Source organism: Hemitrygon akajei, chromosome 3 (genome assembly GCF_048418815.1).
Source record: "Hemitrygon akajei chromosome 3, sHemAka1.3, whole genome shotgun sequence".
In the NCBI taxonomy this organism is placed as follows: Eukaryota; Metazoa; Chordata; class Chondrichthyes; order Myliobatiformes; family Dasyatidae; genus Hemitrygon; species Hemitrygon akajei.
The window spans coordinates 96,448,711-96,467,689 of record NC_133126.1 but is presented as its reverse complement, the minus strand read 5'-3'; the positions used below and the strand labels follow the sequence as shown (position 1 = coordinate 96,467,689).

At 43.3% G+C, this 18,979-nt stretch overlaps 1 long non-coding RNA gene across 1 annotated transcript in view; it reads left to right on the top strand.

The window, feature by feature from the left end:
- LOC140725237 (uncharacterized) overlaps positions 1-7,973 on the top strand; it is a 43,535-nt gene extending 35,562 nt beyond the window's left edge. Inside the window, exon 3 of the long non-coding RNA XR_012098300.1 lies at positions 7,921-7,973. This is a non-coding gene — a long non-coding RNA (uncharacterized lncRNA). The remainder of the gene's footprint in view (positions 1-7,920) is intronic.
- Positions 7,974-18,979: the final 11,006 nt, after the last annotated feature.

Here is an 18,979-nt window from a genome sequence, read left to right as displayed (position 1 = left end):
TCATGCCCACTGAGTGCAGCCAGGGACGGGGAAATGCGTGTCCATTTAGGCCAGAAACATACCTTCCCATCTGAAATTGCAACGACCAACCTGCGGCCTGACCTAGTCCTTTGGTCCAACTCCTGTCTGCGCGTCTTTATCACTGAGCTGACGGTCCCCTGGGAGGACGCTGTGGATGAGGCTTATGAACGGAAAAGGCTGCGATATGACAACCTTGCAGTTGAAGCAGAGGAGCGAGGCTGGAAAGTAAAAGTGCGCCCAGTTGAGGTGGGGTGCAGGGGCTTTGCAGCCAGTTCCACCGTAAGGCTGCTGAGAGAAGTAGGAGTCAGAGGGCAGGCCCACTGTAAGGCTGCTGAGGGAAGTAGGAGTCAGAGGGCAGGCCCACCGTAAGGCTGCTGAGGGAAGTAGGAGTCAGAGGGCAGGCCCACTGTAAGGCTGCTGAGGGAAGTAGGAGTCAGAGGGCAGGCCCACTGTAAGGCTGCTGAGGGAAGTAGGAGTCAGAGGGCAGGCCCACCGTAAGGCTGCTGAGGGAAGTAGGAGTCAGAGGGCAGGCCCACCGTAAGGCTGCTGAGGGAAGTTGGAGTCAGAGGGCAGGCCCACCGTAAGGCTGCTGAGGGAAGTGGGAGTCAGAGGGCAGGCCCACCGTAAGGCTGCTGAGGGAAGTGGGAGTCAGAGGGCAGGCCCACCGTAAGGCTGCTGAGGGAAGTAGGAGTCAGAGGGCAGGCCCACAGGAAGGCTGCTGAGGGAAGTGGGAGTCAGAGGGCAGGCCCACCGTAAGGCTGCTGAGGGAAGTAGGAGTCAGAGGGCAGGCCCACAGGAAGGCTGCTGAGGGAAGTGGGAGTCAGAGGGCAGGCCCACCGTAAGGCTGCTGAGGGAAGTAGGAGTCAGAGGGCAGGCCCACAGGAAGGCTGCTGAGGGAAGTGGGAGTCAGAGGGCAGGCCCACCGTAAGGCTGCTGAGGGAAGTAGGAGTCAGAGGGCAGGCCCACCGTAAGGCTGCTGAGGGAAGTAGGAGTCAGAGGGCAGGCCCACCGTAAGGCTGCTGAGGGAAGTAGGATTCAGTGGACAGGCCCATAGGAAGGCAATCAAAGCACTTGCTAATGCCACCAAAATGAGAAGTCACTGGCTGTGGCTGAAAAGAAGGGATGCTGTCTGGGCTGCCAAGTGACCATCTAGAGGCTAACCATGTGACACACACCCAGACCTGATCAGCCTGTGGTGGACCTGCTTCGGCTGAGGGTGTCTTGTGATAAAACGCCAAAACACCCAGTGATGTCGAGGTACACAACTGAAGATGTGTTGTAATGGTAGTAACATCATCTAGTGGTCATCTTTAAGAACTACTTCCACTCAAGTCAAGTGCAGTGCAGAAACTTTAGGGATTGTAACATCCAGTCCTATTAATCAAACAAAGTGATATTTAAAAGGCATTTGGACAGATACATGGGTAGGCAAGCTTCTGAGGGATTTGGACCCAAAGCAATCAATTGGAGCTGGTAGGTAACCTGATTGTCATGGATGCGTTGGGCCAAAATTCCAGTTTTCATGTTGTATGTCTCCATGATTTAATGACAAGATGATTTGAGTAAAAAATGTCTTATACAATTCCACAGGATCTGGAGAATTGTGTACAATTTATGTTTCCTTAATTAAAACCAGGTTATATTTATTTTGGGCAGAGTGTAGTGATATTGGTTCCTGGCATAGCAGGTCTGTCATATGAGGGGAGATTGGGTTGGTTGACTTAAAGACTTTAGTCAGGAAGGATGGGAGCTGGTGTGATTTGAAACACACAAAATCACTAAAGGGCAGAACAGGGTAGATACTCAAAGGGTATTTTCCCTTGAATGATGACTATAAAACTAGGGGTCAATAAGGAGTCAGACATTCAGGACTCTTAGGATAGTGAATCTTTAGAATTCTGTACTCCGGAAGGCTATGGTGGCTCAGTCTTTCATTGTGTTCAAAACAAAGATCACTAGATTCTGATATAACCATATAACAATTACAGCACGGAAACAGGCCATCTGGGCCCTTCTAGTCCATGCCGAACACTTACTCTCACCTAATCCCACGAACCTGCACTCAGCCCATGACCCTCCATTCCTTTCCTGTCTATATACCTATCCAATTTTACTTTAAATGACAATATCGAACCTGCCTCTACCACTTCTACTGGAAGCTCGTTCCACACAGCTACCACTCTCTGAGTAAAGAAATTCCCCCTCATGTCACCCCTAAACTTTTGCCCCCTAACTCTCAACATGTACTCTTGTTTGAATCTCCCCTATTGTCAATGGAAAAAGCCTTTCTACGTCAACTCTATCTATCCTCCTCATAATTTTAAATACCTCTATCAAGTCCCCCTTCTACGCTCCAAAGAATAAAGACCTAACTTGTTCAACCTTTCTCTGTAACTTAGGTGCTGAAACCCAGGTAACATTCTAGTAAATCTTCTCTGTACTCTCTCTATTTTGTTGACATCTTTCCTATAATTCAGTGACCAGAACTGTACACAATACTCCAAATTTGGCCTTACCAATGCCTTGTACAATTTTAACATTACATCCCAACTCCTATACTCAATGCTCTGATTTATAAAGGCCAGCATATCAAAAACTTTCTTCACCACCCTGTCCACATGAGATTCCACCTTCAGGGAACTATGCACCATTATTCCTAGATCACTCTGTTCTACTGCATTCTTCAATGCCCTACCATTTACCATGTATGTCCTATTTTGATTAGTCCTACCAAAATGTAGCACCTCACACTTATCAGCGTTAAACTCCATCTGTCATCTTTCAGCCCACTCTTCTAACTGGCCTAAATCTCTCTACAAGCTTTGAAAACCTACTTCCTTATCCACAACGCCACCTATCTTAGTATCGTCTCGATACTTACTAATCCAATTTACCACCGCATCATCCAGATCATTAATGTATATGAAAAACAACATTGGACCCAGTACAGATCCCTGAGGCACACCACTAGTCACCGGCCTCTAACCTGACAAACAGTTATCCACCACTACTCTCTGGCATCTCCCATCCAGCCACTGTTGAATCCATTTTACTACTTCAATATTAATACCTAACGATTGAACCTTCCTAACTAACCTTCAGTGTGGAATCATCAAAGGCCTTCCTGAAGTCCATATAGACAACATCCACTGCTTTACCCTCGTCAACTTTCCTGGTAACCTCTTCAAAAAATTCAATAAGCTTTGTCAAACATGACCTTCCACGCACAAATCCATGTTGACTGTTCCTAATCAGACCCTGTCTATCCAGATAATTATATATACCATCTCTAAGAATACTTTCCATTAACTTACCCACCACTGATGTCAAACTGACAGGCCTATAATTGCTAGGTTTAATCTTAGAACCCTTTTTAAACAATAGAACAACATGAGCAATACGCCAATCCTCCGGCACCATCCCCGTTTCTAATGACATTTGAAATATTTCTGTCAGAGCCCCTGCTATTTCTACACTAACTTCCCTCAAGGTCCTAGGAAATATCCTGTCAGGACCCGGAGATTTATCCACTTTTCTATTCCTTAAAAGCGCTAGGACTTCCTCTTCTTTAATCATCATAGTTTCCATAACTTCCCTACTTGTTTCCCTTACCTTACACAATTCAATATCCTTCTCCTTAGTGAATACCGAAGAAAAGAAATTGTTTGAAATCTCCCCCATCTCTTTTAGCTCCACACATAGCTGTCCACTCTGATTCTCTAAGGGACCAACTTTATCCCTCACTATCCTTTTGCTATTAATATAACTGTAGAAACCCTTTGGATTTATTTTCACCTTACTTGCCAAAGCAACCTTGTATCTTCTTTTAGCTTTTCTAATTTCTTTCTTAAGATTATTTTTACATTCTTTATATTCCTCGAGCACCTCATTTACTCCATGCTGCCTATGTTTATTGTAGATATCTCTCTTTTTCCGAACCAAATTTCCAATATCCCTTGAAAACTATGGCTCTCTCAAATTTTTAACCTTTCCTTTCAACCTAACAGGAACATAAAGATTCTGTACCCTCAAAATTTCACCTTTAAATGACCACCATTTCTCTATTACATCCTTCTGATAAAGCAAATTGTCCCAATCCACTCCTTCTAAATCCTTTCACATCTCCTCAAAGTTAGCCTTTCTCCAATCAAAAATCTCAACCCTGGGTCCAGTCCTATCCTTCTCCATAATTATATTGAAACTAATGGCATTGTGATCACTGGACCCAAAGTGCTCCCCAACACATACCTCCGTCACCTGACCTATTTCATTCCCTAACAGGAGATCCAACACTACCCCTTCTCTAGTTGATACCTCTATGCATTGCTGTAAAAAACTATCCTGCACACATTTTACAAACTCCAAACTATCCAGCCCTTTTACAGTATGGGCTTCCCAGTCTATGTGTGGAAAATTAAAATCTCCCACAATCACAACCCTGTGCTTACTACAAATATCTGCTATCTCCTTACAAATTTGCTCCTCCAATTCTCACTCCCCATTAGGTGGTCTATAATACACCCCTATAAGTGTTACTACACCTTTCCCATTCCTCAATTCCACCCAAATAGTCTCCATAGACGAGTCCTCTAATCTATCCTGCCAGAGCACCGCTGTAATATTTTCTCTGACAAGCAATGCAACACCTCCCCCTCTTGCCCCTCCGATTCTATCACACCTGAAGCAACGAAATCCAGGAATATTTAGTTGCCAATCATACCCCTCCTGCAACCTTGTTTCACTAATAGCTACAACATCATATTTCCAGGTATCAATACATTCTCTAAGCTCATCCACCTTTCTTACAATGCTTCTACTATTAAAATAAATGCATTTAAGAAATTCTCCACCTCTTACTCTCTGTTTATCACTAACGGTGCAAACAACTTTACTATCTTCTTTTTCTTCCTTCTCCCATACATCTGTTCCTACACTCTGGTTCCCCTTCCCCCTCATATCTAGTTTAAATCCACTGGAGCCTCTCTAGCAAACCTACCTGCAAGAATATTTGTCCCCCTCCAGTTCAGATGTAAACCATCCCGCCGGAACAGGTCCCACTTTCCCTGGAAAACTGCCCAATTATCTATAAATCTGAAGCCCTCCCTCCTGCACCATGTCTTCAGCCACGTGTTGATCTGCGCTTTCTTACTATTTCTAAACCCGCCTGCACATGGTACTGGTAGCAATCCTGAGATTGCTATCCTGGAGGTCCTGTCCTTTAACTTGGCACCTAGCTCCCTAAACTCACCTTTCAGGACCTCCTCACTCTTCTTACCCACGTCATTGGTCCCTACATGGACCACGACATCCGGCTGCTCACCCTCCCTTTTGAGAATACTGAGAACTTGATCCAAGATATCGTGGACTCTGGCACCAGGGAGGCAACAGACCATCCGGGATTCTCGATTTCTTCCACAGAACCTCCTATCTGTCCCCCCTAACTATCGAATCCCCTATCACTACTGCTCTCCTCTTTTCCCACCTTCCCTTCTGAGCTGAGGGTCCAGTCTCGGTGCCAGAGATGCAACCACTGCAACTTGTCCCTGGTAGGTCATCCCCATCAACAGTATCCAAAATTATATACTTATTATTGGTGGGAATGGCCACAGGGGTGTTCTGCTCATTCTGTCTATTCCCCTTCCCTCTCCTGACAGTCACCCAACTACCTGTCTCCTAGGGGTGACTATCTCCCTGTAACTCCTGTCTATTTCTGTCTCTGCCTCCCGAATGATCCGAAGTTCATCCAGCTCCAGCTCCGGTTCCCTAACACGGTTTGTCAGGAGCTGCAGCTGGATGCACCTTTTACAGGTGGAGTCATCAGGAACAATTGTGCTCACCCTGACTTCCCACATACTGCAAATGGAGCACTCGACTGTCCTAACTGCTGCCTCCATTACTTACTCCTAAGATAATTAAATTAATTAAAGGAACTTACCCGGCCTTATCTCACTTGGAGTGAAGCTCGTCCTCAGCCTCTGCTCGCCGAAGCCTCTCGAGCCAAAGCCTTCCTACTCTGTCTCCCTCTACTCCGTTGCCCGCTCCGTTAATCTGCTTGCTTTTTAAATTCTCCCGCTGCCTCACAGGCCGACTTTCATGCGCTTGCGCAGTCGTACCCCATTCAAATATTAGATATTAGAGGAACAACGGACAAGGGTATAAGACAGTAATGCAGTGTACTTTAAAACTAGAGGGAATAATTGATTATGGGCTGGAGTTCAGACCATTTATCAGGTCATTCATTATTAAAAGTCAGAGCGGGTTCAAGCAACCTATTCGTACCCCATTGTCTTTTTACTCAACCCTGAAACACCTGGACAGTAATCATGCGTACATCAGGATGCTGTTTATCAACTACAGCTCAGCATTCAATACTTTCATCCTCTCAAAACTAATGAATAAGCTTCAAGACCTTGGCCTCAATACCTCCTTGTGCAATTGGATCTTCAATTTCCTCACTCGCAGACCCAGTCAATTCAGTTTGGCAACAACATCTCCTCCACAATCTCTATCAGCACAGGTGCATCACAAGACTGTGTGTTTAGCCCCCTGTTCTCCTCACTTTATACACGACTGTGAGCTAATCACATCTGGAATGTCATATTTGAGTTGCTGATGACATCGCTGCTGTTGGCTGATTCAGGTGATTGGAAAGGTGGTTGAGTGATGCCACCACAACCTCTCACTCAATGTCAGCAAGATCAATGAGCTGATCGTTGACTTCAGGAGGAGGAAACTGGAGCTCCATGAGCCAGTCCTCATTGAGGCATCAGATGTAGAAAGGGCCAGCAAATTTAAATTCCTCCGTGTTAGCATTTCAGAGGGCCTGTCCTGGCCCAGCGTGTTAATGTAATTCTGAAGAAAGCATGACAGTGCCTCTACTTCCTTAGATGTTTGTGAAGATTTAGTATGACATCTAAAGTTCAGAAACATCTATAAATGTGTGGTGGAATTGACTGGCTGCATCACAGCCTGGTTCGGAAACACCAATGCCTTTTAACAGAAAACCCTACAAAAAGTAGTAGATATGGCCCAGTCCATCACAGTTAAAGCCCTCCCCACCACTGGGCACATCTACACGGAGCATTTTCACAGGAAAGCAGGCTACATTATCAGAGACCCCACCACCCAAGTCATGCTCTCGTCTCACTGCTGCCATCAGGAAGAAGGTACAGGAGCCTCAGGACTCACAAGCTTCAGGAACAGTTATGATGCCTCAACCATCAGGCTCTTGAACCAGAGGGGATAATTTAACTTGCCCCTTCACAGAAATGTTCCTACAAACTATAGATGCACTTTCAGAAGAACCTTCATCTCATGATCTCAATATTTATTGCTTGCCTGCTTATCTTCCTATCTATCTGTTTGTTTACACAAAGTACACTGCAGATGCTGTGGTTAAATCAACACGTACAAAGCTGGATGATCTCAGCAGGATGAAGGGTCTCAGCCCGAAACATTGACTGTTCATTTCAACGGATGCTGCCCGACCTGCTGAGTTCATCCAGCTTTGTACGTGTTTATCTGTTTGCTTGTTTGTCTCTCTATTTATTTATTATGTCTTTTTTTTCTTTTATTTTGTATTTGCATAATTTGTTGACTTTTGCACACTGGTTATCTGCCCTGTTGGTGCAGTCTTTCATTGATTCTTATTATGGTTACTAGATTTATGGAGTGTACCCACAAGAAAATGAATCTTAGTGTTGGATATGGTGACATATTGCTACTTTGAGAGTACAGTAAATTTGCTTGAAACTTTGAACTGTTCTGTGGTTCCTGATTAAGCAAACTCTTGATTATAACATTTTCACCTCGATTTCAATTCTTCCCACCTCCCAGCTACTTTGTTCTTTAAATAGTTGTATTAACTTTGTGATATAATTATCTTCATGTAACCCTCAGGTTCTGTCGGCTGTGTGTTTCTAAGGAAGACAATCCCTGGCCCTGCCAAACAGGTGAGATTGAGATGCGAGTCCACCCTGAAATCCCCGTTTGTGTGGATGCTGTGTGATTTGTTACCCGGTTACAAATCTGTACCACAAAATAACTGACAGCACACGCATACAATTAAACTATTTAGCTTTATAATCCTTAATTTGACTACAGGGTTAGTGAAGAAAAAGCAAAGAACGAAAAGGGCGCGGTCTAATGTGCACAAGTTGGAACTCGTGGTTTCCCCTTCACCAATCCTCCTTCGATCTCCCTGCCTTTGTCAGGTCACAGTCCCGTTCCAGCATCTTCTCTCTTCATCTCTGCCGAACAAAAGACCCAGGTCACCCTGGTGTCAGGCACACGGTAAGAAAACACCCTCCCGTCATTGGACGGCTCACATTCCAAAGCACCCGTTATCTCTCACCATAACCCAAACACTGCTTCTACAGAAAGACCATTAGATTAGCAGTGAAACCTTTCCCATGGTGTTATATTCTGTTAAAAAGATCTTACATTTAAGAAGTACACTGAACTGCCAAAGCACAGAAGGCTACAGACTAAGCAGTGGTAAATGGAAATAGCAGCATTGATAAATGACATAATGGGCCAAAAAAACCTGTTTCTGTACAATATCAATCAATGGCTCAAAATCTTGTCTTTTGATTATCCCAGGAATTCATCACTGCATAATTGGTTATATCTTTAGCTGTAAAAGGCCAAAAACACAAGATACCGCACACAGAATGCTGGAAGAACTCAGCAGGTCAGGCAGCATCTCTGGAAAGGAATAAACAATTGACATTTTGGGCCAAGGGAGAAGACACAAGAATAAGAAGGCAAATGCAATGTTAGCATTCATTTCAAGAGGTCTAGAATACAAGAGCAGAGATGTGATGCTGAGGCTTCATAAGGCACTGGTGGGGCCTCACCTTGAGTATTGTGAACAGTTTTGGGCTCCTCATCGAAGAAAAGATGTGTTGGCATTGGAGAGGGTTCAGAGGAGGTTCATAAGGATGATTTTGGGAATGAAAAGGTTATCATATGAGTTAACATCTGATAGCTTTGGGTCTGTACTCGCTGGAATTTAGAAGGATGAGGAGGGATTTGATTGAAACCTTTTGAATATTGAAAGGCCTAGATAGAATCGATGTGGAGAGGATGTTTTCCGTGGTGAGGGAGTCTAGGACAAGAGGGCACAGCCCCAGGATAGAGGGACATCCATTTAAAACAGAGATACATATTTCTTTAGCCAGAATGTGGGGAATTTGTGGAATTTATTACCATAGGCAGCTGTGGAGGCCAGATTGTTGGGTGTATTTAAGGCAGAGCTTAATAGGTTCTTGACTGGAAATGGCATCAAAGGTTACAGGGAAAAGGCTGGGGAGTGGGGCTGAGGAGGGGAAAAAAGGATCAGACATGATTGAATGGCGGAGCAGACTCGATGGGCCAAATAGCCTAACTCTGCTCCTACGTCTTATGGTAATAAACTTTGCACTGTGTATTTTCACCATAAGTGAATCTGCTCTGATTTGTTAGAAACATTTATATTTTTGGCCAAGGAAAAAAAAATCAAATGTGGTATGGCAGGCCAAAAACAATTTCAAGTCTGACAATTATGTAGCAGCTCCCCTTTTTGTAATAATTTCAGAGCTGAGGAGGGGAAAAAAAGGATCAGCCATGATTGAATTGTGGAGCAGACTCGATGGGCCAAATGCCCTAATTCTGTTTCTGTCTCATGGTCTAAGAAGGTGGCGGGGGGGGGGGGGGGAGTAAAGGAATAGATGGAAAAGGTACAGGGCTGAAGAAGAAGGAATCCTGACAGGAGAGGACAGTGGGCCAAGGGAGAAAGGTCACTCATGGGAGGTGTAGGCAGGTGAGGTAAAGAGAAGAGGCAAGGAGGGAACCAGAGTGGGAAATGGAAGAGGGAAGGAGGAGGGGGAAATTACTGGAAGGTAGAGAAATTGATTTTCATAGCATCAGTTTGGTGGCTACCCAGATGGAATATGAGGTGTTGCTCCTTCAACCTGAGAGTGGCCTCATTGTGTCAGTAGAGGATGCCATGGATGAACATGTTGGAATTGGAATGGGGATTGGAATTAAAATGGTTGGCCACCAGTAAATCCTGCTTGTTATGAATGGAGCAAAAATGCTCAACAAAGCAGTCCTCTGATCTACGTTGTCTCTCAGTGATGCAGAGGATGCCTTATTGGGAGGACTGGATACGGTAGATGACCCTGACAGATTCGTAATTGAAATGTTGCCTCACCTCGAAGGACTGTTTGCGGCCCTGAACAGAGGTGGCGGAGGAGGTGAATGGGCAGATGTAGCACTTCCTCTACTTGCATGGAGAAGTTCCAGGAGGGAGATTAACAGGGAGGAATGAATGGACATGGGAATCATGGAGAGTGATCCCTGCAGAAAGAAGAGTGTGGGGAATGAGGTAAAGATGTGTTTGGTGGTAGGGTCCCATTGGATTTGTGCAAACTTCCTGTCCCAACTAATTCAACTTTTAATCTCATATGTTGTAGGAAACCTGTCATTTGACTTACTATTGGTCAACTGACCTTGTATCGAGGCTTGCTCATGTGGAGTTACTTGACACGCTTTCCATTGTGTATGAAAGCTGTTGCAGTAGATAGTTTAAAGTGCTGCGAGTCTCCGCAGTTGAAAGGGGTTGTTTAGCTGGATTAATTCAATGCAGGTTTCAGATTTGGTTTTAAGTAGTTCAAGGTTTGGTTTCTGATACTGGTACAAGGTTTTTTCACAAGATTAATGTGCTGCATTATTTCTAGTATTTATTGGCTTGAGACTCAATATCTCAGTATTACATATTCCTTAAATTGTGTGATATTAGGTGCTGTATTCACAAGATTTATCAGAGGTGCCCAGAAATGCTCCAAAATGTCGAGTTCTTATGGTAGAATCGCAGGATCATAGACGTACAAAGACCTAAAAAGAGGCCATTTGGCCAATCAAGTCTGAGCCAGATCCTCATGGAACTATACAATCAATACCATTATTCCACTCTTTCCCCATTAACTCTGTAAAGTATTTTTCTGTATGTTACGTTCAAAACATAAAATTAATTCAAAACAAAACCCAGGAGTCTGGGAATGCAGGTTTAACTGCGCCTTTTACTTTAAGCAAGGCATGCATGTATCACATGGTAGCGTGATGACGTATGCAATTGACATATCTTTACATATAACCCATAATTAATTATTTAAACATGAATCCCCAAACTATATATATATATTCACACACACACAAGGTTATTAAACATTACTGAAATATTAAATACACACATAATACCTCTTTTTTAAGGGTGTCCTTGGGATGGGGAGGGTTGTACCATGATGGGTCTGACTGAATGTTCAATTCTGGGGCCTCATCTGACCCTGTGCAGTGGAGCCTTGATACTAGTCTGTTATGCCACCAGTCAGAATGTTCTCTACCATACATCTATAGAAATTTGTAAGAGCTTATCCAATTCCAATTGAAGAGACAAATTATGTTTCCACAACCCATCAAGCACTGGGTTCATATCTATTCCAAGTGAAAATGAAAGTCCTCACATCCCCTTTGTATCTTTCAGTCAAGTTTTTAAATATGTGACTTTGAACCAGTCACTTTTGGAAATAGTTTCCTTTCTAACTTCCAAGAGGACCATAACCTATTGTAGTTTGAAGGCTTGTGTGACTCAATGACCTGGAGAGCTATATTGACTGGAGTCAGGGCTTTATGCTTCGGCCCTTCGGCCACCCATGCCAAATGGGTCAAAGGGTAGGGGCCAGACTAAGCATGGTCCACTGGTCCTCCAGTTTTGGGCATTCAGCTCAGGACTAACAACTGTGACTAGGAAAACAAAACTATTACAGAAACAGCAATGAAGACTCCTTCTACTTATGAGTGGCCAAGGACAGGCAGAGTTGGAGGACCTTCATTGCTTCCGTACACACCAGTAAGTACCCACTCTAAACCAGCTAAGATCTTTTATATCTCCATCAAATCCTCCCAATTTCATTAAGACCTCATAAGAACGTAAGAAATAGGAGCAGGAGTAGGCCAACTGGCCTATCAAGCCTGCTCCACCATTCAATAAGATCATTGCTGATCTGGTCATGGACTCATCTCCACCTACCTGCCTTTACCCCATAATCCTTAATTCCCCTACTATGCAAAAATCTATCCAACTTTGTCTTAAATATATTTACCGAGGTAGCCTCCAGTGCTTCATTGGGCAGAGAATTCCACAGATTCACCACTCTCTGGGAAAAGCAGTTCTATCTCATCTCTGTCCTAAATCTACTCCCTGAATCTTGAGGCTATATCCCCTAGTTCTAGTCTCACCTACCAGTGGAAATAACATTCCCACTTATCTTATCTATCCCTTTCATAATTTTATATGTTTCTATAACATCTCTCATTCTTCTGAATTCCAGCGAGTACAGTCCCAGGCGACTCAATCTCTCCTCATAGCCTAATCCCCTCATCACTGGAATCAACCTGGTGAACCTCCTCTGCACCGCCTCCAAAGCCAGTATATCCTTCCTCAAGTTAGGAGACCAGAACTGCACACAGTACTCCAGGTGTGGCCTCACCAGTACCCTGTACAGTTGCAGCAAAACCTCCCTGCTCTTATATTCAATCCTTCTAACAATGAAGGCCAACATCCCATTTGCCTTCTTGATCGCCTGCTGCACCTGCAAACCAACCTTTTGTGATTCATGCAGAAGCACTCCCAAGTTCTTCTGCACAGAAGCATGCTGCAATTTTTACCATTTCAATAATAATCTGCCCTTTCATTATTCCTTCCAAAGTGGATGACCTCACATTTCTGACATTGTACTCCATATGCCAGACTCTTGTCCACTCACTTAACTTATTTGTATTTCTCTGCAGACTCTCCGTATCTTCTGCACAATTTGCTTTTCCACTCAATTTAGTATCATCAGCAAACTTAGATACAGTACACTTGCACTTGGTCCCCTCTTAACGTATATTGTGAACAGTTGCAGAACCAGCACTCCGCTCACCACTGATTGCCAACCAGAGTAACGCCCATGTATCCCAAATCTACTTTCTATTGGTTAACCAATCCTCTATCCATGCTAATACATCACCCCCAACTCTATGCATCCTTATCTTATGGATAAGTCTTTTATGCAGCACCTTATCGAACACCTTCTGGAAATTCAAGCAAATAATGTCCATCTGTTCCCCTCTATCCACTGCGCTCATTATATCCTCAAAAGCACTCCAGTAAGTTTGTCAAACAGGACCTGCCTTTGCTGAATCCATGCTGCATCTGCCTGATGGATCCATTTCTTTCCAGATGTCTTACTATTTCTTCTTTAATGACATCTTCAAGTACTGATGTTAAAACTAACTGGCCTATAATTACCTGCCTTTTGTCTACATCCTTCAACCTCATAATTCTACCTCCTTCACTTATTTCCATTCTCAAAAGTTTAGCTTTTATTTTGCACGACTTTAGCTTGCATTACTGTTGTTCCAATGTTCTGTTGTACTTAACATCAGTGTTATTTTGCACTCATAGCTGAATTTATTGTTGTCTTTGTGTACCATTTAGTCTGTGTGCTTCACATGAGCAAAAGATTTCATTACACCTTACCATTACACTAATCTAAATCTGGGAACAACACAAACTTCTCCAATCTAACCTCAGTGCTGTAACTCTTCAACCCTAGAAACATTCCAGCAATTTTTTTTCTACATCTACTCCATGACAGTCATTCTTCTTAAGTTAGATGAAATACTCCAGTTAGGTCCAACCAGTTTTGGGTATAGTCCAATATAATTTCCTTGCTTTTGTGCTTTGTACCTCTAGTTATGAATCCCACAATCCCAAAAAAACTTTTATGCCCTCCATGCGCTCTGTCACTTAGACAGTCATGTAAACACCTGGGGACTTCTATTCTCGTTCATTCTACAGAATTGCGTCATTGCTGTTTCTTCATGCTAAGAAATGCTACCATGTCATACCCATCTGTGACTTCTCATTCATACATCTCAATCTAATGTATGACCTCTTGCAGTTGATCACTGCGGTTCCCAATTTCCAAGCACTTCTTTAAACTTCATTTGATCTTGAAAATTTAGATTGGACATCCATGAATAGAGAACATCACTATCATAGGTCGGGGGGGGGGGGTTGGTGGGGTAATTATTTTACATTATAGATGAGGAGGTATTTCATAGATCCAGAATCTTAGAATTCTCCACTCCAGTGAACTGTGGAGATGGAATCATTGAAGTTATTCTCAATGCTGAGATGACATTTTTTTTAGTCTCCAAGAGAGCTAAGGGCTTTTAGGAACAGCAAGAAGATGCAAAAATCTGTTCAGTCAGAATCAGATTTATTATCACTGACTTACATCAAATTTGTTATTTTGTGGTAACTACTATAAATTACAAAAATAAATTGTGTAAAAAAAGAGGTAGAAAAGTGATGGCAGAGAGAAAGAAGCTGTTACTGAAACGTTGACTGTGGGTCTTCAGGCTGCTATACCTCCTCCCTGATGGTAGTAATGAGAAGAGGATATGTCTAGGATGGCAAAGGTCTTTAGAGATGAAACACCACTTCTTTAAAGGTGTACTTGATGGTGAGGAAGAATGGAGCTGGATGAATCTACAACTCTGTGGAGCGATCCTGGGGATTGGAGTCTCCATATCAGTCTATAATGCAACTAATCAGAATGCTCTCCACCAGAACATCTACAGAAATTTATAAGAGTCATTGGTGACATACCAAATCTTCCCAGACTCCTAATGAAATAGAACCAATGATGAGCCTTCTTTACGTTGGCATCAACAGTGTTGAGCCCAGAAAATATCCTCTGAAATGTTGACATCCAGGAATTTGAAGCTGGTTACCCTTTCCACCCAACCCCTCAGTGAGATGATACCATTACAGCAAAACAGGCTTAGAGTGTGTATATAGTTTATGTGTCTGTACTTATATGCATGGGTGTACATTTTGTGCATGTATGTGAGTGTGGATGAGTACATATGTACTTTTTAGGCACGTGATTATATTTATTTGTGTGTGGATACAATGAATATATGAGTGTGTGTCGTGTGAGTAATGTCTTGTTTCAAATTTCAAAGATCAAAGTAAAATTTATTATCAGAGTACATACATGTCACCACATACAACCGAGATTTTTTCTGTGGGCATACTTAGCAAATCTATAGAACAGTTACTAAACAGGATCTGTAAACTGTAAACAAACTGTGCAAATGCAGATAATGAATAATAAGCAATAAATAATAAACATAAAATAACAAGATAAAAGAGTCCTTCAATGAGTGTAGTTATACCCTTTTGATCAAGAGCCTGATGGTTGAAGGATAGTAACTGTTCTTGAATCTGATGGTGTGAGTCCTGAGGCTCTTGTACTTTCTACCTGATGGCAGTAGTGAGAAAAGAGCATAGCCTGGGTTGTGAGGATCTTTTATGATGGATGCTGCTTTTCTATGGCAATATTTCATGTAGACATGCTCAATGGTTGGGAGGGTTTTACCTGTGATGTACTGGGACCTTTTGTAGGATTTTCCACTCAAAGGCATTGGTGTTCCCATACCAGGCTGTACTACAGCCACTCTTTCCACCACACATTTATAGAAGTTTGCCAAGGTTTTTGATGACATACCGAATCTCCACAGACTCCTGAGGAAGTACAGGTGCTGTCGTGTTTTCTTCGCAATTATATTTATACGATGGGTCCAGGACAGGTCCACTGAGATAGTGACACACAGGAATTTAAAGTTACTGACCCTCTTCACCTCTGATCCTCCGATGAGGACTGGCTCATGGACCTCTGGTTTCCCTCTCCTTAAGTCAATAATCAGTTCCTTGGTCTTACTGACATTGAATGAGAGGTTGTTGTTATTACACCACTTGGCCAAATTTTCAATCTTCCTTTTGTATGCTGATTCATCACCAGCTTTGGTACAGCCCACAACAGTACTGTCATCAGCAAACTTGTATATGATGTTGGAGCTGTACTTAACCACACTGTCATAGGTGTAAAGTGAGTAGAGCAGGGGGCTAAGTACATATCCCTGCGGTGCTCCTGTACTGATGGGAGACTGTGGAGGAAATGTTTTTACCAATCCAAACTGACTGGGTCTACAAATGAGGAAATCCAGGATCCAATTGCACAAGATAGTACTGAAGCCCTGGTCTTGCAGTTTACTGATTAGATTTAACACGCAAACTGTCAAAACCCAACTTGTCAACACCCAAACATCCAACCTGTCAACACCCAACCCATAAACACCCTAAACACCCAAATACAAACATCCAACCTTTCAACACCCAAACACAAACATCCAACCTGTCAGCACCCAAACACAAACATCCAACTTGTCAACACCCAAAACACAAACATCCAACCTGTTAACACCCAAAACACAAACATCCAACCTGTCAACACCCAATCTCACAAACATCCAATCTGTCAACACCCAAAACACAAACATCCAACCTGTCAACACCCAATCTCACAAACATCCAACCTGTCAACACCCAAACACAAACATCCAACCTGTCAATACCCAAAACACAAACATCCAACCTGTCAACACCCAAAACACAAACATCCAACTTGTCAACACCCAAACCCACATCCAACTTGTCAACACCCAAACACAAACATCCAACCTGTCAACCCATAACACCCAACCAGTAACCACCCTATCCCATAAACATCCAACTTGTCAACAATGAACCCATCAATACCCTGTCAAAACCCAACCTGTCAACACTCAACTTGCCAACATTGAACTTGTGAACACCAAACTTATCAACAATGAATCTGTCAACATCAATCCATAAAGACCCAATCTGACATTAACCTGCCAAAACCCAATTAGTTAGTCACTATCCAATTTGTTACAATGCCCACTATCCCAATAATTGATCAGTCATCATGGACTTTGGATTTCAAAGGCAAAAAGGTTAGAATGGAAAATTCTATGGAAGATGCTGGAAATTTGAAATAAACTGAATAATGCTGAAAATAATCAGTTGATCATTCAGCAGTAAGGGAAAGAAAAACAGAATTAAAAGTTTCCAATAGAAAGTTATCCATCTAAAATGTTAATACTGTGTCCCCACAAATTCTGCCTGAGCTGGTATTTCCTGTATTTATTTAATAATACCATAATTTGCAGCTGATTATAACTGAAGACATTGCACCATTTAACCGTGTTGCAAGCTATCTTTTCTCGATGTGTATGGTCATAACTTGTATGTGGGTGATTGACAGTGAGGGAATTCGTCTGCTCTTGTATTTCCTTCATCCGAGGATTCCACTAAACTTTCCTGGAGCAGAGCCATTGGCAATTCCAAATGAGTTTGTTCACAAGGGTGTGGCATTCTAATGGGATTGCAAGACCCTGCAGCGGATAGCCAGGTCAGCTGAGAAGATCATCGAGGTCTCTCTTCCCACCATCACGGACATTTACACTACACGCTGTATCCGCAAAGGAAACAGCATTATGAAGGACCCCGTGCACCCCTCATACAATCTTTTCTCCCTCCCGCCATCTGGGAAAAGGCTCCGAAGCATTCGGGCTCTCACGGCCAGACTATGTAACAGTCTCTTCCCCCAAGCTATCAGACTCCTCAATACCCGAAGCCTGGACTGACACCTTGCCATATTGTCCTGTTTAGTATTTATTGTAATGCCTGCACTGATTTTGTGCACTTTATGCAGTCCTGTGTAGGTCTGTAGTCTAGTGTAGCTTTCTCTGTGTTGTTTTTTTTTACGTAGTTCAGTCTAGTTTTTGTACTGTGTCATGTAACACCATGGTCCTGAAAAACGTTGTCTCATTTTTACTATGTACTGTACCAGCAGTTATGGTCGAAATGACAATAAAAGTGACTTGACTTGACACTCATTGCAGCTGAGTGCCAGAAGTAGAGTGGAGTGTTAGCCAGGCCTCCTCTACTCAATTCTCTTGGGTCAAACCAACGTTTGTCTGACAGATTTCTCGTTACTGAGCTACAAGTTTCCAATATGTGGACAATTTGGGTGAGATTGCCGAACTGAAGTAATTGGAATAATAATTCACAGCAACATAAAAAGAGGGTTGAAGGAAAAGGGTTTGTAGACTTATATAACAATCACAGCATGGAAACAGGCCATCTCTGCCCAACTAGTCCGTGCCGAACTCTTAATCTCACCTAGTCCCACCTACCCGCACTCAGCCCATAACCCTCCACTCCTTTTCTGTCCATATACCTATCCAATTTTACCTTAAATGACACAACTGAACTGGCCTCTACTACTTCTACAGGAAGCTCATTCCACACAGCTATCACTCTCTGAGTAAAGAAATACCCCCTCGTGTTTCCCTTAAACTTTTGCCCCCTAACTCTCAAATCATGTCCTCTCGTTTGAATCTCCCCTACTCTCAATGGAAACAGCCTATTCACGTCAACTCTATCTAACCCTCTCAAAATTTTAAATACCTCGATCAAATCCCCCCTCAACCTTCTACTCTCCAATGAATAGAGACCTTCATGCGGGAAATCCTGAGGGTGGAGAGGCGACGACAGAAGTAGGGGAGGGCTGAGGTTGATGGAGCTTTTAGGAAGAGGGTGTGAATGTGCAAGATTTCCGTGGGTGTCAGGTTTAGGATTACCTCAGTACTAATGGCAGTAACGTCTGGAATTTTGAAGGGGTGCACGCACGTTGCCCAAGCAATGAAACAACCCCATCTCCCTGTGTCCCCGCTCACGCCGTAGAGCGAACAGCAAAATAAATCAAAGCTTGAGAGAAACGAGCGCGAAGAAAGCGAAGGGAAGGTGGACACCACTTGGTACACAGAGTACTACCATGACGCAATCTGCGTGCGCGGGCTGACGGCACGACGCTGGCGTGTTGCTACGAGCGCGGTCTGGCGGCGCGACGCTGGCGTGTTGCTACGTGCGCGGTCTGGCGGCACGAAGAGGGCGGGTGTTTACATGCGCGTGCTGACGGCGTGACGCAGGCGT